Here is a 21,739-nt window from a genome sequence, read left to right on the forward strand (position 1 = left end):
TTATACCATGTATAGATCTGTGTACCTTCCCCCACAATCAAGATAACGGAGCTGTTCCATCACTTTGAAAGAACTCTCTTTTGCTCTACAACCAGTTTGTATTCCCAACCCCCCCACAGCCATTAGTGTATTCTCCATGTCTAGTTTTTGTCGTTTCCGTATGTTATATGAATGGAAGCATATAGTATGTAACCTTTTGAGATCAGCTTTTTAAACTAAGCATAATGCCTTTGAGGTCCATTTGGTGTTAAGTGTATCAATAGTTAATTTCTTTTTATTGCTAAGCAGTATTCCATCTTATGGATGGACCAAGTTTATTGCTAAGCAGTATTCCATCTTATGGATGGACCAAGTTCAACCATTCACCTATGGCAGGACATTTAGGTTGTTTTCCAATATTCTGTAATAATATGAATAAAACCACCTTGAACGTTTGAGTACAGGTTTTCTTGTAAACGTTAAGTTTTCCGTTTTCTGGTAGATGCCTGACAGTGTGAATCCTGGGTCATATGGTGAATGCGTGTTTGGTTTTGTAAGCCGCTGCCAGACTGTTTTCCATAGTGTCTGTACTGCTTTCTCTTCCCACCAGCAATGTATGAGGGATCCCATTTCTCAATATCCTTCTCACCATTTGGTGTTATCCCTGTTTTTCATTTAGTGTTCTGTTAGGTGTAGTGATTTCCTAATTGTGGTTTTAATTTACATTTCCTTAATGGCAAATGATGTTGAACATCTTTTTCTGTACTTACTTGGTGTCTCCTTTTCAGAGAAACAGAAATATCTGTTCATGTCTTTTGTCCATTTTCTGATTGGATTGTTTTTTTCTGCTATTGAATTATGAAAGTTCTTTAAATATTCTCGATGCAAGGTCTTTGTTGGATATGTGGTCTGCACGTGCTCTCTCCCAGTCCGTACCTTATCACTTCATCCTCCTATCAGTTTTTTTTTCAGAGCAAAAGTTATGAATTTTAATGAAGTCCCTTCATTAAAATGAAGGAAGTGGCAGAGGGAGAGAGAGTATCTCTAGCAGACTCCCCACTGAGTATGGGTCCTGTCGTGGGGCTTGATCTCACGACCCTGAGATCATGATATGAGCCGAAATCAAGGGTTAGACGCTTAACTGACTGAGCCACCCAGGCAGGCCCCCCTGAAGTTCAGTTTAGTAAATTTTTCTTTTATGGTTCGTTCATTTGGTGTTAAGTTTAAGAACTCTGCCTAAAGCTCTGGTTCTTTTTCATGGAAATGGCATTTAGCAACCAAGATGTGAGCATTAGGTATGCTCACTGCTGTTATGGTATGCATGCGACCTGGCTGTTAGTGGACAGAGCCAGAGAGCGTGTGTGTCCTGAGCCTTTCCAGGTTTTGGTGTACGTTAGCTAGTTTTCTTGGGACCTCCAAGTGTCACTGCTTAGTCAGTGGCTTTATTCTCCTAAGTCTGCTACCACAGTCCATGTTCTTTGCATTATCTAAAAATCTGTTCATCACTGTCTCCTTTCTTGTTTTATTACTCTTTTACTGATTTTAAGTAGATGTTATTTTCAGTGGAGTTTTGTGAGAGAACAGAGGCAAATGCATGGATTAGCCTCGGTGTTGAATGTGTATTCATTTAGGCTGGACTATTCCCCTTTCAAATTAGTTTTGTCTTTGATTATTTTTTTGTACTGTTGCCTTTTCCCCTTCCACCCTGATTCTGCTGTTCCATAGCCTGTAATCTTCCATGATTCTCGTTTCCCTGCAATGAAGACACAATTTATTAAAGTATTTAGGTTCTCTTTATATTCGTACCTCTGCTTGCTTTTCGGATCTCTTTCTGCAACGCTCTTCTATTTGTTGCATTTAGAGCTATTTGAGTAGCTTACGTTTCCCCACATGTGTTATATTCTTCTCCTTTTCAGCACATTGCACTTTTACAACATTTTCTTTAGAACACAGATCCTGGCATATTTGATACATTAAATAAGCAAATAATACTTCCTCTAAATGCTACCCAAACTGTTTTTGCCTGTTATCATTCCCTAATACTATTGTATGGTATCTTACTTAATTTTCAGAGTAACTCTGTACATCACTATTCATTTTTTATAAATGATGCTGAGTGAATTACCCAAGGTCATAACTAAATTTAACAAATGTTTGTATGTCTTATTATGTGGCAGGCCCCGATTTAGACGCTAGAGACCCTTGGGGAAAACAGACAAATGTGCCCCTAATGTAACCCATATTAGAATGTTTAAATTCCAACCCTTGTGGGATGGGTTTCAGGGGAGGTCTTCCATAACTTTACTCATCTCAGATGTCCTCTCCTTTAGTCTTTCCTAACCCTCCTGGAAAGAGGCAGGAAAAGAATAGTTCCATCTTCTGTGTTCTCATTAGTTCCTTTTTGTGTTTATGTTGTGCACAGCTTTATTCTAGAAAGTATTTATAAAATCATTATTTATATTTGGGGTTTTTGCTAAATTGAACTGCTGTTGGCAGGACTTTTTTGGGGGGTGGGTATCCAGGATGCTTGGCACATAGTGTGTAATATTCTCAGTGAGTCTCTGAACTCATTAATAGAGATTTACATTTACCCATGATTGTCATTTACTAATAGCCGGTAACAGGACTCTTCCTTACTCATTACTGCCTCTACGTAGGTATACAAACCAGTTTCAAAACCTCCATTCTATGTTCTTAGGTGGGCATACTCTGAAAGAGGTCATCTACGGGTAGGTTTTTCGTGAAGTTTAATAAACTAGTTTGTGGGTGTGTCTGGAGGTCTCTAGTCTGGAGATGGAGTCTTGACCCAGTACCCAGTTCTCTCTCCAATATTAACCATCTGGTAGGAACTCTGAGTTATTTGTCAAAGAAGTGTGCTAATACCGTATGTCAGAATTTATCAGCCCTTTTTCAAGTTCAAGAAGATAAATTATGTCAGAAGATGTAGAATATTTACTTTCAAGCATTTTGCAAACAGATATATTGTAATTTTCCTTCAGATTTGTTTGCATACAAAATGTTGAGGTTATCTATAGCTATTTAACAAACAAAGGCAAAACTTGGTGGCTTAAATAATAATATTCATTTCTTTGTTCACAATTCTCTAATTTAGGCAGGGCTTCGTTCTCCATTCCAAGTGACATCTGCTGGGACTGGAAGGTCTGAGATGGCTTACTCCTTCACACATAAGGTATCTGGTGCATCTTCCTCCACATGGCTGCTTCACCTGACTAGCATGGGCTTTCTCACAGTATGATCTTGGGATAGTTGGACTTCATATGTGGTTGACTAGATTTTGGAGGTGGTGACTGGATTCTAGACGTGCCAGCAGCAGAGACTGCTGGGCCCCCTGAAGCCTTATGCAAGGAATTGGCACAGTATCATCTTCACCAGATTAGGCCCAAAGTGAGTCATAGGCTAGTCCAGATTCAAGCAGAGGAGACTGTACAAGATGTGGACACTGGCAAGAGTGGTTTATTGGGGCCACCAAGGAACATTCCACCACATGAACCAAGTATCTTTCTTTCTTTCTTTCTTTTTTTAAAGATTTTATTTATTTGAGAGAGAGCACTAGAGAGAGAGAGAGCAAGCATAAGAGGGAGAAGCAGGCTCCCTGCTGAGCAGGGAGCCTGATACGGGGCTCAATCCCAGGACCCTGGGATCATGACCTGAGCCGAAGACAGACGCTTAACCGACTGAGCCACCCAGGCGCCCCCCAAGTATCTTTCTGAAGGGAAAAAAGGAAAAAACATGACTTTTCTGTTCTTTTTGTTCTCATTGTCTAATCTTACTGTCTTAATTCATTTTATAATGCAGTGTTGGCTATAACTCCATTCAGATAGCTGTATAGTATTAATATAATTTGTCAAATTCAGTTAGATCATGTATTGGTAACTTTGGTAGGGTTCATACATTTATTTGGGGATAATGAGTATTTCATGTGATGCTTGGCTCCAATTTACACCTAAGCAAAGTACTAGATAGAAAGCCCAAATATGTACTTGGTGAAGTAAGTGACATAAACCTCCTTTTGTGTCACATGTTACAATCCGTAAAACATCTCGAGCTTTTTTTCCTCCAGTAATCCTGTGATTGTCCTCTGTACAGGAGAAAGAAGAGAGACGATCTCCGATCTTTCATAATTGCAACTGTTTTGCCCCCAAACAGATCTTTTTTCTTAATGCCCTGGATGTGACAGCATTTTATTTCATTTAAATGGCTCTCATCTTGATTCCATTTTGAGGTCATTCTGTTACTAGGTATTGGGTGTTACAGTGGAAATGTGTCAGAAATATTGTGGCTCATAGACCATATAATCAGAGTCCTTTGGAAAGCTTAATATAAGATGCAGATTTTGGGGGCTGACCCCAGACTTAGCATCTCCAAAAATCTTAGAAGGGATTTGGGTAGTGTAAAGTTTGAGGAGTAATATTTTTAGGCCCTATAGCATGCATTCTCCATCTCCATATCACCCCCACAAGGGTAAAAATTGTTTTTGGGTGCGGGGGAGTGAAAAAAACTCACATATTACAATGGTTTATGGCCCTCTAAAAGTCAACCCTACCTGACAAAAATATTCATTAATGTTTCATTTTTCTTATTAAGGAGAAACTTAAATTAAGTCTTTCCCCCCGGGAATGGACTAATTTTAAAAAGATTGAGAAACATTGTCCTATAAGAATTACTCTGAATCATATCTGCCCCACAGGACTGTGCCACCCCACCCATCCTGGGAAGCTGTAGTATGTGACTTGGTTAATGTTTTTTAATACTAAGATTTTGCTGTCATTAAATGGAGTTTCTTTTAAAATGTATAGAGTGAAGACATTTTACTCTATGGCATTTTGCATCCAAGCAGATTGATTTTTATCTTTATGAACAAAGCACTGCTAGAATGGACTCTGTTCTGGGATTTAGAAACCTTTTAGCTTTATATTAGCAAAAACTCTTCATGTTCTTTAGCATGTGAACATAAAACTCACCAGGATCCCTCATATGCTGCAGGAAAGGAGGTATTCTATCTTTCCTGGGAGTGAGGCCTATTCCTCTGCTTTTGTTTCCTATGTCGTGCAGGCCACGGGGTCAGTTTTGAGAGGTGGAAGGCAGGCCCTCCAGTGCCCCTGTTCACTGGGAAGGAGAAAGAGTATAGGAATAATACTGTTCTTGGCTTTGCTGGCTTTTTCCTTTGCTTTGGGCTGGGTACAAATGAAATGCGTTTTTTGGGGGTGCCTGCTGGCTCCATAAGTAGTGCATGCAACTCTTGATCTTGGGGTTGTGAGTTCGAGCCCCACATTGGGTGTAGAGGTTACTTAAAATAAAATGTCTTAAAAAAAAAGAAAATGCGTTTTTGGGATGAAGGTTATGAGAGGGTAGTAGTGGGAGAAGTAGAAGTTTATAATATATTACCTTCTATAAAGAAAACTACATTTTGATTTGGGTATTTCTAGGTCCTCCTTCAAAGTAGTGTTAAAATTATGTGTACTTGTTTTGTCTTCTGTGTGATTTGTGCAGGCTCCGGAGAGTTAAAGGCATAGTAGAACCAGAAAACTGAAGGCCTCTAAAATATGCATTCACCTGAAAATACATTGCTCGGCAGCTCACAAGATGTTAGGGTAGTGTATTTGTTGAATCGATGAATGAAATTAATCCCAAGGGTCTTTTGAAAAATGTGGTTCTCTTTTCTATGATTTTAGAATCCAGTTTGTAGTGTAGTATTGAAGGAAAAATGAATTGGGAAGTTAGGAGTGATGGGGTCCAGTGTTCTTCCTATTGCCTTGTTTTTCAATCTCCCTTGACTTCAGTATCCTTGCTACAAACTTTTGAGGTATTTTGTAGATGATCTTTTTTTTAAGTAGGCTCCATGCCCAGAGTGGAGCCCAATGTAGGGCTTGAACCTCATGACCATGAGATCAAGAGTCAGACACTTAACTGACTGAGCCACCCAGTCTCCCCTCATAGATTATCTCTTAAGAGCCCTTCAGGGTCCAGCATTTTATTACCAAGTACTGTGACCACATTAGAAATATCCTTAGCTGATAGAGTTGTGAGAGGGAGTTAGTTCCCGTTGTCAGACAAACAGCTGTGTGTTAGAGTGCACACTTAAGCTGGTGTGACTGAGAGCCAGCTAATGGGTGTCTCCAAGAACAGAGTTGCCTGGAGGTGAATGGCTTGGTTGGTGGGGGGTACTGCCTCAGTTGGTATTCAGAGACACAAATTTCTTCTCTCCTGTTTTTCCACTATACCCCAAGGTATGGTTGGTTCTCTCTGTGTTGTCCTTGCCTCAGCTTACAGAGAGACAGAAGTGTTCACTCCACGTCTTAAAGCCCAAAGGTGTCACACCACACTTTTTTTCACTTTCTTTTTGTCCATGAGAACTTAGTCCCATGGCCATACCCTGGGGAAAGGGAGGCTGGAAAGTGTAACCTCGCTGGGCAGCCATGTGCTGGGCTATAATTTTGGAAGAAGGAGATGACTCTCTCTGCCACAAATAGTACAGGTGAAGCTATTTAATTTTCTTAGTATATTTTTGGGGGAAGCTTTTTTACTTAATGTTTTTGTTTATTAAAAAATTATGTTAAAATTATATAATATAAAGAGATAGTGAATTTTGGCAAGTGATGGGTTAAAATGCTAAGTAGAATATATCAAAAAACAAGTTTAAAAATTAATTAGAAACATAAAAGTAGCCAGCTCTAACTGATGATACCTTTGTCTCCTCAAAGTATAAGATGGGCAAGATTCGTCTAATCTTTGGGGCAGTCTGTGTTCGTGGAAACACTTAGGTGCGCATTCAGTCGCAAGCCACGGCCCTCTTTTCTGGTGGAGTAGCCCATAGTTCATTTGGGTAAACTAGTCCAGTAAGAGGAGGCTCCTTAAATACCATTAGGCCTTTTGGGCTCTGAATTCTTGTCATAAGTTCCTAAATTTGGCCATGTGTCAAAATTGCCTTGGGGCCCTTGTTCAAAATACATGTTCAGGTTCTACCCTCTGGAGGGGCTGATGGTTATGTTTCTGAATATGAATTTTTAACAAGCTCCTCAGGGTTATTCTGATGCAGCTCTCAGGGGCCTGGGAACCACTGCTTTGGATAGCCTGCACTTCGATTGCCTCACATGTGAAAGTGCAGAATTATCCCTGCTTGGCTTCATAGGGTTCAGAGAGCATGAAGTGAGTTGTATTTGTAATTATTTCATCACTAAAAAGTACCATCAAAAATTTTAGGTGGTGTTGTAAGTTAAGTCTGCACCAGGTATTGAGCTAATTTATTTGTACCATGGTCCTGAAAGGTAAGTGCTGCTCTCTTCATTTAGAAGAAAATTGGGAAATAACTATAAGGTAGAAATCTAGGTTTCTTGATACTGCATAATTGAACAGGGATTCAGAAAAAGTTATCTGCCCAGCATAACTACCAGTAGTAGAAGCAGCCAAATAACTGATGTACTTTTATTTTCACATGATTAAGATACCACATATCAACTTGATCAACTTAAGTGTCATCTGTGTGGGAAACGTTGTGCTTTGCTCTTTGGCCATGCCAGCCTGAATATGACCTGGTCTCTGCCCATAGGGAAGTTACAACCTAGTAGAGAAGAGAAGACTTCAATACAAATCAGGATAATGTTCTTAAAACATTTTGGTTTTTAGGGGCGCCTGGGTGGCTCAGTTGGTTAAGCGGCTGCCTTCGGCTCAGGTCATGATCCCAGGGTCCTGGGATCGAGCCCCGCATCGGGCTCCCTGCTCGGCGGGAAGCCTGCTTCTCCCTCTCCCACTCCCCCTGCTTGTGTTCCCTCTCTCCTGTCTCTCTCTCTCTGTCAGATAAATAAATAAAATCTTTAAAAAAAAAAAAAAAAATTTTTTTTTGGTTTTTAAAGAATGAATCCTACAACCATAACAAGGCAGGTTCTGAATATGATGTTCGCTCTCAGAGGAAGGGAGAGGTCATGCGAGGTGAAGAGCACAGCGTGAGACAGGAGTGACTTCCCCTTTTCTTTTTCCCTGAGAGAGACCAGCCTCTGCGAGGTACTAGGAGGACTCTTCTCCTCTCTCCTCTAGTGCAGTTGCCAGGACCTTGTAGGCAGGTAAGATGATAGAGAAGCTTGCCCAGGTTGAGGCTATGTCCCCTTCCCTGAAGTAAAGGGAAGCAGAACTGAATTTGATGGTGCAGACTATGTGCTGTGTGTCACCTCACTCAGTTGCAGTGGTTCTGTGAGTTGAGAGAGGCAGTATTTGTTAGTGGAAGGAGCATGGGATTTTAAAACCTAGAAGCAGTTGGTAGTGTTGGAGCCAAACCTGGCTTGTGCAGAGATAATCAAAAAAGTGGCTTTTCCTGGGGAAATAGCTTCACAGGACATATCAGACCTTTCCTTCCTTTCAGCCTGTGAGATCTGCCTTGGTTTTGACAAGGGCATGATTGCTGCTAACCTGTTATGATATTATGGCTAGACATCTGCCGGTTCAGTATGAAGCTGCAGGGTATATTAAGGGGATGAGTGGTATGGAAAACATGCAACATTTGGTAGCAGTAAATCTTTACAGGAAATAGGAAGGTTGATTTATTTGACAAAAATGTACCAAATGTTAGGGTTAAAGTAGTGAAAAAGAGAAAAATACGGTGCTTTCATGTTATTGACAGCATTTTAACATTTGCTGTTCATGTTCGATTATGTGAGAACTTTCTTGAACTGTTCTAGATTGGGTAGCTGAGTATTGGGTTTTAGTGAGTATGAGGTGGGGGTGTGGATTTTACACTATAGTCTCCCAATGGTTATGTCTTTCTAAAGCTTGAAGGAACTCCTCAGAAAGCAGTAAGATTGCAAATCATTCCAAATGAGATGCTGATGTAAATTAAGCACACTTTTTTTTTCACATCATCCACGAATACAAATAATAGATTGGAACATTTCTCATAGGTGACGTCTATAGAATGTACATATTTTAAGAAAATTTGAGAATGTCTTTCTTGTATTAGTTAGCTGTGGCTGCTGTAACAAATCACCACAGACTTAGTGGCTTAAAACAAGAGAAATGGAGTTTCTCACAGTTCTGGAGGCCAGAAGTCTGCAGTCTGAGCCGTTGAGGTGAAATCAGTGTCTGGAGGGCTAGGGCTGTGCTTCCTCAGGCAGGAGTCTTCCTTGCCTCTTCCAGCTTCTGGTGGCTGCCAGCATTCCTTGGTGTGTGGCCACATCATCACTCCAGGCTCTCCCTCTGTGGTCACATCACTTTCTCTTATGTGTCGAATCTCCCCCTACCCCTCTCTTTCCAGGACACTTGTGATGGCATTTAGGGCCCACCTGGATATCTCCTCATCTCAAGATCTTTCATTTAATCATCATCACATTTGCAGAGACCCTTTCCCAAATATGATAACATCTGTAGATTTCAGAGAGAAGAATGTGGATTTTTTTTTTTTTTGTGAGGGGGGTGACATTTTCAACTTACACACCTATAAATTATTTGGAAGAGTAGGAAGGTGGCTTTTGAAAGAGTAACTTTTAGATACGTCATGAGTATGCTTCCCATTACAGTAAGAATTCATAATATATCTTGTAACTTTTCAATGTTAGCTTGATGACCCAGTCTTGTTATCCAAATTGGGAGACTTCACCCCAAATATCACCACCTTGCATGTCATTTATAATAATGGTTTTAAGCAACTTGTCTCTAAATAACAGAGGTTAGGGGTGCTTGGGTGGCTCAGTCGTTAAGCGTCTGCCTTCAGCTCAGGTCATTAACCCCGGGTCCGGGGATCGGGCCCCGCGTCGGGCTCCTTGCTCAGCCGGGAGCCTGCTTCTCCCTCTCCCACTCCCCCTGCTTGTGTTCCCTCTCTCGCTGTGTCTCTTTGTCAAATAAATAAATAAAATCTTAAAAAAAAAAACATAAATAACGGAGGTTATTCTTTTAGGGCTGGCTCAAGCTCACAGTGGTAATTTTTATCAAGCATTTATTAAAAATGAATCTAAATTTAGGAAAATGATCTAAATTATTGGCACTTATTTTAGCAATCTAGGAATTTTAATGACTGCGAGAAGGTGCAGATTGCAGGGTAGTAGTGAAAAATACACTATTTCTGAAGTTGCTTGGTTGTATCAAACTTGAAAATATGTTATAGTTGGACTATGGTTTTTTTTTTTTTCTTAAGCTATATTTTAGCTAATTCTGGACAACTATGGCTAGCTCATTTTGGATGAGATAGGAACACACACATTAAACAGTTTTTTTTTTTTTTTTAAAGATGTTCACACTTCGAATGGAAGGTACCAGTGGAGGGTTTTTGAAGTTGTGAGCTAGTCATGAACATAAGTGTGTGTGTGTGTGTGTGTGTGTGTGTGTATATGTGTATGAATTTTAATACCAGGTTCTTTCTTGAACCTGCCTAATTTTTGTCACCCTTTAAAAAAATAGACTTTTATTTTTCTAAACATCTCAAAATATATATTTTAAAGATCTTTTCAGATAGTTCTCCTCTTTCTAGTTCCTTGGGTTATCTGTTGGATTTCTCTTGTGATGGAGAGTTTGCTTCTGTGTTGTAATTACTGTGTGTGAAATCTTCACGAAACTGCTGAAGGTGTTCTTTATTTTGAGGGCAGTGCATCTCTGTTTTCAAATGTTAAAGTCACTGACTTTCCACTTCGTATTCCCCATTTCCCAAATGTGATTACCATAAACATTATCAGTCTCTTTACCTGCCTCCCACTTTGTACAATTGTTGCCATGGTTTTTACTCCTACATATCTGTTACATTATACATTATAAACTCCAGCTTACAATTTTATGATTTTTGCTTTAAGTACATGTTTTAAACTCCAACTTAAAGTTTTTATTTTAAACAATCAATAGTCTTTTAATTAAATTATGAGAAGGAAAATATATTTATGAAAATTTAACTACCTATTTACCATTTCAGTCACCTTTTATTCCTTGCGTAGATTTGTGTTTCCATCCACTCTCACTTCCCTTCAGTCAGAAATTCTTTAGCATTTTTCATAGTATAGGTTTGCTGGCAGAGAATTCTTGCAGATTTTTAAAAATCTTGCAAATGTCTTTGTTTTGCCTTTGTGATGGAAGGTTATTTTCACTGCATGTAGAATTCCAGATTGATAGTTTTTGTCATTCAGCACATTAATGGTGGTGTTCCACTGTTTTCTGGCTTCCATTATTTCTGATGAGATGTCGTTGATTTTACTATATTGTTCTGTCTCTGTAGTGTCTTTTTGCACTCTGGCTGCTTTCAGGGTTTTCTCTTTATCTTTGGTTTTAAGCTGTTAGCCCACAATGTGCCTGGGTGTGGTTTGAATTTGAGAGGTGTTTAGCCATGATTTCTTCATTTAATTTTTCTGCCCTTTCTCAAAGTCTTCTGTGATTTCGCTTATATGTGTGTTAGAACATTTTATATTCTGCAGGTCTTTGAGGGTCTCTTACTTTTTTTCAGTTTTTTTTTTTCCTTTGTAGTAAGATTGGATAATTTTTTAAAAAAAGATTTTTAAATTATTTTAAAGTAATCTCTACACCAGCATGGGGCTCAAACTCAAAACCCTGATATCAAGAGTCACATGCCCCACTGATTGAGCCAGCCAGGTGCCCCTAAATTGGATAATTTCTACCGATCTGTCAGTTTACTGATTTTTTTCTCCCCCTGGTATCTTCAGTATGCTGTTAAATCTGTCCAACACAGTTTTCATTTAGTTATTATATTTTTCACTCTTAGGATTCCTTTTTGTTCTTTTTTTGTGGTTTTAATTTTTCTTCTACTCAGATATTCTCTCTGTTCACACATTAAAGAGCATATGTTCTTTAAAGTTTTGAATGTATTTTCTTCTAATTCTTTGTGTAAAATAGCTGCTTTAAAGTCTTTGTTTGCTAAATCTAACATCTGGTCCATCCTGGGTTGGTGTTCTATTGACTCCTTCCTCCCCCCCTTTTTTTGTGGATCACATGTTTTTTTCTTTCTTGTTTATTAATATTTGACTGAATACTGTTTGTTTTTTCTTCTTAAGAAAATGTTTCTTCTAGAAGGCTGGTTGGTTACTTTGAATTTATATGTATTTGGTTTTATACTTTATTATGCAAGATCTATGGAAAGCTCAGGATGAATCCTAGCCCCTTTAACATGGGACATGACTTCCAAACTGAGTCTTCCTTCGGATCTTGTCCTGGGTTTGGTTTTAGACATTATTAGTATTGGTTCGTAGGCTGTATGCTAGGATTTGGTCCTTAGTCTTGAAATGGAGATAGGAAGTTGAAGTGTGTGTTTGTCATGATTCTCTAGTGAAACAGACCCAATAGGAGATACATGATTTATTATAAGGAATTGGCCCACATGATTATCAAGGCTGAGAAATCTCAAGATCTGCAGTTGGCAAGTTAGAGACCCAGGAGAGCTGATGGTATAGTTTCAGTTGGAGTCCAGAGGCTTGGGACCGTTAAGAGCTGATGGCTTAAGTTCCAGTCTGAAAACCAGCAGGCTCAAGACCCAAGAAGAGCCGATGTTTCAGTTTGAGTCCAAAGGCAGGAAAAAGGTTGATGTCCCAGTTTAATGCAGTAAGACAGGAGTTCTTTCTTAACTCGTGGAAGGATCAGCCTTTTTATTCTATTCAGGCTCAGTTAACTGGATGAAGCCCACCCACATTAGGGAAAAGTCTGTTGATTCAGACATTAATTCTGGAAGCACCATCACTACACACCCAGAAAAATGTTCGACCAAATGTCTGTGGACTCCCTATGTCCCAGTCAAGTTGACACATTCAGTGAACCTTTGAGATCTCTCCGCTGTGCCTGGGCAGGGACTCCTAAAGTCCCCAGGCCTGTTCATTCTCTATCACCTCTGTTCTGTTCTCAATCTCTTAGCAGTCGGTCTTTGCTAAGCTGTGGGTAGTCTCACCCTGTCCATGTGCATTCTGGTCCTCTTGAGTCCCCCACACAGACTTCTGGAGACCCCCTTTTGTACGGCTTCCTTCTCTCTGTTGCCCTGTCCAGCTGCTTCAGCTGTTTGGAACTCTGATCTTTATATCTCAGCAGAACCACCGTGCTTTGCTTGGACTCCAGCTCCCTCCGCCATGTTGAGAAGCTGTCCTCAGAGAACCAGGGCAAAGACATAGGCTCAGTGGAGGAGACAATTTTCTTATAAAATACTAATTATTCCCCTGATTATATTTCATGGAGCAGGCACATTTTTTAATAACGTAGTGATATGGGCCTTTGGGCCATAGGGTTGGGCTCTGGAGTAACTGAATTCCACTTCCAGCTTAGTGTTAGAATCATGGCTGAGGCAGATGTTATGTGTGTGAGGCTCTGCAGGAACATGTGGTGATTGAGGGCTACTGTTCATGGAGCAACTGTCCCATTATTGGATGCCTTCATTCTTTTATTTGTTCTCTGTGTATTCTCCTGTAACATTTTACTTATTTCTGATTTGAGTCCTGTGTTCTTGAAATACAGGAAGCTAGTTAATTCATTCATTCCATATTTGTGAGCCTTGCTTAATTATTTGAAGGCATCTATTCACTGTTCCTCTAGTCTTTCACAGTCTTGACTGATCAGCCTCGGTACTTCCAGATCCCCGTCCACCTATTATTTTCTCAGAAGTTTTGGATTGTCTCATGCCTCTCATTATGTGGATCTAGAAATTAAAAGAATTGTGAGCTTCAGAAGCTGAACAGACATAAAGACTACAAATTCTTACCTGTGACTTCTTGGAAAGGGTATTTATTTTTTTTTATTTTTTTTTATTATGTTATGTTAATCACCATACATTACATCATTAGTTTCTGATGTAGTGTTCCATGATTCATTATTTGCGTATAACACCCAGTGCTCCCTGCAGAACGTGCCCTCTTTAATACCCATCTCCAGGCTAACCCGTCCTCCCACCCCCCTCCCCTCTAGAACCCTCAGTTTGTTTTTCAGAGTCCATCCTCTCTCATGGTTCATCTCCCCCTCTGATATCCCCCCCTTCATTCTTCCCCTTCTGCTATCTTCTTCTTCTTTTTTTTTTTTAACATATAATGTATTATTTGTTTCAGAGGTACAGATCTGTGATTCAACAGTCTTGCACAATTCACAGCGCTCACCATAGCACATACCCTCCCCAGTGTCTATCACCCAGCCGCCCCATCCCTCCCACCCCCCACCACTCCAGCAACCCTCAGTTTGTTTCCTGATATTAAGAATTGCTCATATCAGTGAGATCATGTGATACATGTCTTTCTCTGATTGACATATTTCGCTCAGCATAATACCCTCCAGTTCCATCCACATCGTTGCAAATGGCAAGATTTCATTCCTTTTGATGGCTGCATAATATTCCATTGTGTATATATACCACATCTTCTTTATCCATTCGTCTGTCGATGGACATCTTAGCTCTTTCCACAGTTTGGCTATTGTGGACATTGCTGCTATAAACATCGGGGTGCACGTACCCCTTCGGATCCCTACATTTGTATCTTTGGGGTAAATGCCCAGTAGTGCAATTGCTGGATCGTATGGTAGCTCTATTTTCAACTTTTTGAAGAACCTCCATACTGTTTTCCAGAGTGGCTGCACCAGCTTGCATTCCCACCAACAGTGTAGGAGGGTTCCCCTTTCTCCGCATCCCCGCCAACATCTGTCATTTCCTGACTTGTTAATTTTAGCCATTCTGACTGGTGTGAGGTGGTATCTCATTGAGGTTTTGATTTGGATTTCCCTGATGCCAAGCGCTGTTGAGCACTTGGAAAGAGTATTTCTGATACTCTTTTCTCAAATCTAAATAGGTTCCCCTTGTTATATTCTCTTAGTAATTCATGCTTTCCCTCATAACCGTGTAGTCCAGTATTGCTGTGATTTTTGTCTGTTTCCCATGTTGGATCGTGAGTTCTCTGAGGGCAGGCATAGTGACAGTAAATCTGGCCCTTATGTCTCCAGTGCTCAGCACATACTTGTTGAAGAAATGAATGATGAATTTGAAAGTCTACTTATGTCAAGACATCATCTGATTTTTAGGATATTATTTGCCCGTGTGCTGTTATTTAACATTATTTTTCATTTGTTTCAGTAAGTGTAATTGACGGCACTTCTGCATTGTGTACAGATGTATGGATGTCTCCCTTTCACCTTCTCCCCACTCCTGTCCCACCTCCTTGCCAGTCCCATTGTCCCAACCACAGATACTGCTCTTAAAGCTTTTCAGTTAATCTTTCTGGACATTTTCCTGTATATTTTCATTTTTGTGTAAGGATGTTTATGTTATATACACAAATATTATATTTGTACATACTTCTGTGTAGCAGTGGAGTTTAAGTGCTCGGCAGGTAAGCATTATTTTGCTTTTATCAGTGGTTCGATAACCAGATCTTTTCAGTGTTCATTTTACTTTCAGATACTCATAAGTAAGGCACATAACCTCTAGACTTCAGTTTCCACATCTGCTAAAGGATTGATTTGAATTAAGTGAAATTGAAGTCCTCTTAGCTCTCAATCTGATAATAAATTTAATGTTATTGTATAAGTCATCTGTATTAGATATCATGAAAAATGTGCTACCTGCATAATATAAAAAAATAGGAAGATAAAAATCAAATATGACTTTGGTAGCAAAAGGAAATTTTGGGGCAAGTTATTAAAATGTTTGGTTTTTATCCTCCAAGAGTGGTTAGAGTATGTCAGCTGCTGAAACTAGTAGTGGGATCATCTCTCTAGGGGGCTTTGGCACTAGGGAGTTTGCACTTTATTGATCCTGCAGTGCTAGCTAGTGACATGCTAAAGGGAATTTCACCCAACTCCCTGGATTTTCACATCACAACTGTACATTTAGTAACACAATGAATGCTTCTGGAAGAATTATATAGAAACCAAAACTTACATAGGTAAATCTTTGTTAGTGACTTATTTAAAAATATTTTGTGGAAAATAGTATCCCAAGTTACTTCAACCCCTTTCTCCTCTCCCCAAAGAGAAATAAACAAGAGAATAAAAAAGGCAAATTCTGCTCAGTCATGGTTTGTTTATAAGTTCTCATCATAAAATGTTACTGAATCTTTACATTTCTTTTAGTTAACTTCTTTTGTTAAGTAGTTCACTTAGTTTATGGTTTAAAGAATTATATTTCTTGGGTTGCCTGGGTGGCTCAGTCAGTTAAGCATCTATCTACCTTTGGCTCAGGTCATGATCCCAGGGTCCTGGGATCGAGCCCCGCATCGGGCTCCTTGCTCAGCGGGAAGCCTGCTTCTCCCTCTCCCACTCCCCTCGTTTGTGTTCCCTCTCTCGCTGTGTCTCTGTCAAATAAATAAATAAATTCTTAAAAAAAATTGTATTTCTAATACTTTTTTTCATATATCACCATTTTTATTTTTTAAAGAAACTTTTAATTATTGAAAACTTCAGACATACACAGAAGTAGAGAGAGTAACATAATGAGCCCTTGTGTCCCTATCATCCTTGCTTTCACAGTTGTATTTTGCCCACCTGTTGTTTTTTTTTAAGCATTTTTAGTATTAAGTAATACCACGATTAAAATTACTCTTTTTTAAAAGGGAGGCTTGGTATTTAACAGGAATAAAACCTCTCAACTAGCAGCGCCTGGGTGGCTCAGTCAGTTAGGCGTCTGCCTTCAGCTCAGGTCATGGTCCCAGGGTCCTGGGATGGAGCCCCACACGGGCTCCCTGCTCGGTGGGGAGCCTGCTTCTCTCTCTCCTTCTGCCCCTCCCCCCTGCTTGTGCTCGCTTGCTCTTTCTGTCAAATAAATAAATGAAATCTTAAAAGAAAAACCCTCAACTATGCCCAAGCTTTATCTGATTATGGCTATTTATATGGAATTGATAATTACATAAAATATTTCTTAGCTCAGATAGCATTCTCTGTAGCAAAACCACTAGATTTTGTGCCTTTTTCACTGAAATGAGTTCTAGAACTGAACCATGGCAAACTCAGTTGCTCCACCAGTAGGTTGCAGGTATGACTTTACTTACTATGTTGTCTTAAAAATTAAAGAGGTTTTTTTTTTTTTTAAAGGATTTTTATTTATTTGAGAGAGAGCGCTCGTGTGTGAGTGGGTGAGTGGAGCAGAGTGAGAGGGACAAAGCCCATGGCGGGGTTTGATTCCACAACCCTGAGATCATGATCTCACCCAAAACCAAGAGTCCGACGCTCAACCAACTGAGCCACCCAGGCAGGTGCCCCAAATCCTGAAGAATTTTAACTCACTTGTTTCAACAAAGCAACCCAAAGCAGATGTTTTAGGCAATGACGTGGTTTGATGATTATGGTTTTTTCTCCTTTATTGAGAATCTGCTGTAGTTGAGGAAGCTGGCCTTCCTCAATAGCGAGCCAAAGAAGGCTCTTAAGATTTTCTGGGACTGGATGCTGGCATGCGTACAGTTAGTTAGCCCCCATCCAAGGTGAGTGGTGTGAGGGCCGTGGTCTCGGTGTAAACGTGCTGTACAGGGTTGCCGAGGGATTGGTGTCTGTAGGCGGTGCTGGTTGGAGACTTCTGTGGGAGACAGCACTGGTTGGTGCTGGGCTTGGAGCTTGGTGTTGACAGGCAGGGAAGGATGAGGAAAGCTCATTGAATAGCCCGAGCAGAAAAGTGGCCTTTGTCCATGGTGGCTGGAGTGTCCATTTGGGGAAAGTTTTTGTAGTAGGAGATAAGACTGGAAAGGTGAAGGTAATGACAGTATAAGATACACTGGCATAGAGAAGTGAATTGTATTGAACACTATCATGTTGTAAATGCTTTACGTGTGCTCTGTCATTGCTAATACAACAATTTTTTAATTTTATATTTTTTAAAGATTATATTTATTTATTTGACAGCGAGAGAGACAGCGAGAGAGACAGCGAGAGAGGGAACACAAGCAGGGGGAGAGGGAGAGGGAGAAGCAGGTTCCCGCGGAGCAGGGAGCCCGATGCGGGGCTTGATCCCAGGACCCTGGGATCATGACCTGAGCCAAAGGGAGACGCTTAACAACTGAGCCACCCAGGCACCCCGATAATACAACAATTTTATGGGATTATCCTCACTTTGTAGATGAGTTCACTTAGTCATCTAGGAGTTTAGAACCTTGTGTGAGCCCACCTATTAAGTTGAGCCAGAAGTTAAACTAGGGCAGGTTGACTCAGAAGCCTGATGATGGCTTTAGGGCCTTGAGTATTGGGTGAAGCAACACTAAGTAAGTACTTTTTTTGGTTTTCTTGTGGATAGTGACCTAGCAGTGTATTAACAGATTTTTTTTTTTTAAGATTTATTTATTCATTTCAGAGAGAGAGAGAGAGCATGAGTGGGAGGGGCAGAAGGAAAGAGAATCTCAAGCGGACTCTGTGCTGAGTGCGGAGCCCCACACAGGGCTTGATCCCACAACCTTGAGATCATGACCTGAGCTGAAACCAAGAGTCAGACGCTTAACTGCACCACCCAGGCGCCCCTTAACTGATTTTTAAATTTTTTTTTATTTATTTATTTTAAAGATTTTATTTATTTATTTGACAGAGACACAGCGAGAGAGGGAACACAAGCAGGGGGAGCAGGAGAGGGAGAAGCAGGCTTCCCGCCGAGCAGGGAGCCCGATGCGGGGCTCGATCCCAGGACTCTGGGACCATGACCTGAGCCGAAGGCAGACGCTTAACAACTGAGCCACCCAGGCGCCCCTTAACTGATTTTTTTAAACAGAGATCTTTAAAATAAACTATTAAAGTTTATTTTCATGAGCTTTTTACCTATATTGGAGTTTTAAAAATTGGATGCACTTAGAGGTTGTTCTCATGGTTGTGGTTGTTAACCAGATACCATGATGACTGTTATGTTTCATATGGAGGTTGAATTTCTTGGATCATTTTTTCCTGATTATAAGAGATGTGCTGACTTATAAAAGTTGTGATGTACTGAAAAGTATAAAGAGGAAAATTTAAAAATGACCAAGAATTACATTAGCTAAAGACATTCATTATTAATAACCTTACATATTTTCCCCCAGAGTTTTTTCAGTTACTTTCCTGAAATTTTGCTTTGGGGAGGGTTTTGCTTTCTGATATAGTGTATGACTTTTTCCTTCATGCCATGCAGTTATCGTAAGAAGAACTTAAAGGGTTATATAATATTTTGTCATGTGAATGTACCATAATATATGTCACCTTTTCTTTTTAGTGTTGAAAACTTTTATTGTTCCTGATTTTTAATTTATTTTTAATGATACACTTTTGTATATAAATTTTGTATTTTCTTTCATGAAAGGGATTTCTAAAAGAGATTGAACATGAGGTATAATAGACCACAAATGGACCATGAATCAATGCTACATGAAGAAAGGAAAACTGTATAGGAACAATACTTAGTGTGGCAAGGCTCATGTTTAACTATACTATGTGCAGATTTGGAGATCATAAATGGAGAAAACAGATTTGAGCAGGAAAAATGGACAGAGGCTGGCTAATTCAGCTTGAGAAGACACAGTGTCTTGATGTGCATTTGGAGAAAAGCTGAGGAGTGTGGGTATGAAGAGTGTTTTGTAGGCTGTGTGTAGCTATTTTCTGTTTCTTCAGTGTGCAGGAGGAATTTAGCATAGAATTTGTAATTAAGGTTGGTATAGAGGAATGTAGCATAGAATTTGTAATTAAAGATTGAACGTTTTGCTGTAGATTATCATGAGAATCTTTGAAATGGGTAGGTTTTCACTGTATTTAGGACTTTCTTTTTGCTTAAGAAGGAAACGGTGCTTAAGATGGTGTTTTAAAGGTTTTTCCAGACCTTCATTCTAAGGTTTATTTTAATATTAATTTCAGTTTTCTCACTTATTGATATGTCTCCTGGTCTTATGTGGAAATAGGAGCAATAATACTATGTTAAGATTTGTAGTTTTGATTGAAAGGACAAACCAAGAGAATAAAGAGAACTCCACTTCTGTACCGCTAGAGAAGTAGCATGCTCATGTATGAAATTGATTTGCAAAGCTGTGAACAGAGCCCCAGAAGTTGAACATCCACCTAGTGAGGCCAGTGGAATTTGAAGTAGAGGTTGGGGAATGTTAACATTAACAAGCAAGTCCTAAGTGTTAGGATTGTGACAGTATGGCTGCTGATACCCATGCCAGTCATTTTTACAGGATTTCCATTGATCACAAAAACTCTGGGTTAAGATTTTAAGGTTTAAGATTCTAGGAAGATTTGGTTTCATTACAAAATGCACATTCCTTTTAGGAAATTTAAAAAATACAAAAGCTTAGAATAACAATTTCCTTTAGCTCCTCTCTCCCGAGATAACTACTATTTTGTGGATAACCTGTCAGGTGTTTTTTTTTTTTAATGCACACAACTAGTTTTCTCTCCTTTTAAAAAACAAATGTAATCACATGGTGTCTGCATGCTGCTTTATAACTACTTTTTCTACATAGAGCAGTATTTTCCATGTTGTTATTCACTTTACTGATATGTTCATTGCACATCTACTCTGATGAAATAGAAATGTGAAGCTCACCAAGCCGGAGATAATGTCACTGGAGTAATAATATAACATAAATAATTAAAAAAATATAGTGGTGGATCACTGAATGCAAATTCTGAGGGGTGGAGTGACGTAAAGCTGGATGAGGGGGAATTCAAATAGTCTTGAGGGATGGATAGGATTTACGTAAAGGGTTGGGTAAAGAAGTGGCAGACTTTAGGTAGGGAAAATCATTTGAGCATTGGTGCAGAGGGGGTTAAATGGCATTTTATAGAATGTCATGCTAAACTCTCCGTTCAGGGCAATAAGATTTGATCGATTTTTCTTAAGTTACAGAGGGTAAGTTAAATCCAGGTTGAAAGTCATGTGCTTCAGGAAGATACTTGTGGCAACTATAAGCCCGATGAATTGAGACAAGGGATAAGCTGCCTTTAAGTTTGGTAGCTTCCACATCGGGCTGTGCTCTAAAATCACGGGGGGGTGGGGGGTGGTGGGATTCTTGGGTTCTTCCCCATGCTTCCTGAATCAGTATCTTTGGGTGTGGAGTCTGCAGTCTGGTTTTGAGAACCTCCCATAGTGTTTCTGACATACCACCTGGCCTGGAAGATGCTTAGTTCTAGGGGGATCTGTAATACCAAGTATGAAATAATGACCTAGACCAAGGTGATTGCAGTGGGCATGGAGAATAATTAAGGCAGGAGGCATTTTGAAAATTGACAGCATTTAGTGAGACCATTTCGAGTAAAGAAAGAAACCAGTTTCGGGTGAAGTTGCTGGAAGAACGGTGGCACTGGGGATAAACATGGAGAGGTCAGTTCTGTGAGGAAGGAGGTGAGGATGTGTCTCGAGTGTGGGGAGTTGAGGTAGTAAGGGCACTGTAGGCACCATCTAGCAGCAGTTGGACTAGATGCTGAATTAGAGGTTAGTGTAGAGAAAAGAGTAGGTCAGCATTATTAGTTCAGAGTAAAACTGTGAAATATTTCTTCTGGAGGGAAAGATGGATAGAGAAATGAGTGGAGGGGCCAGGGGATGGAACTGGAGGTAACACCTGAGGTTGGGGTTACAAGTGAGAGACATGGGATATTTCGAGGATAACTGATGCACAGAGATACAAGGCCACACACATTTTAAGAGTTTTTGAGTTTTTTAAAAGTGTAGTTGGGAAAAATAAGTAAAACTAAACTCATTTACTACTCTTAGTAATAGGCTTGTTGGAGGAAGATGTAAGCTGCTAATAGCAGTGTGTGTTTTTGATTATTTCTGGGCCTGGTTATTTTTCTTTATTTTTGAAATGCAAGGATAATTAAAAGCAGTGGTTTCTAAAATTATATATAATTATATATGTATAAAAGT

General features: G+C 39.7%; 1 protein-coding gene across 2 annotated transcripts in view; it reads left to right on the forward strand.

Annotated features, from left to right (window-relative positions):
- Window positions 1-21,739, forward strand: part of DYRK1A (dual specificity tyrosine phosphorylation regulated kinase 1A) — a 148,644-nt gene that overhangs the window by 25,852 nt on the left and 101,053 nt on the right. Inside the window, exon 1 of one of the 2 annotated variants that reach the window (XM_032392598.1) lies at window positions 1,134-3,169. The exons of the other annotated variant lie outside the window; for it this stretch is intronic. The gene's annotated coding sequence lies outside the window, so the exon portion shown is untranslated. Of the gene's footprint in view, window positions 1-1,133; window positions 3,170-21,739 lie in introns of those variants that run through there. 2 annotated transcript variants of the gene reach the window in all.

This window comes from Phoca vitulina, unplaced genomic scaffold, assembly GCF_004348235.1.
Source record: "Phoca vitulina isolate PV1807 unplaced genomic scaffold, GSC_HSeal_1.0 scaffold68, whole genome shotgun sequence".
Lineage (NCBI taxonomy): Eukaryota > Metazoa > Chordata > Mammalia > Carnivora > Phocidae > Phoca > Phoca vitulina.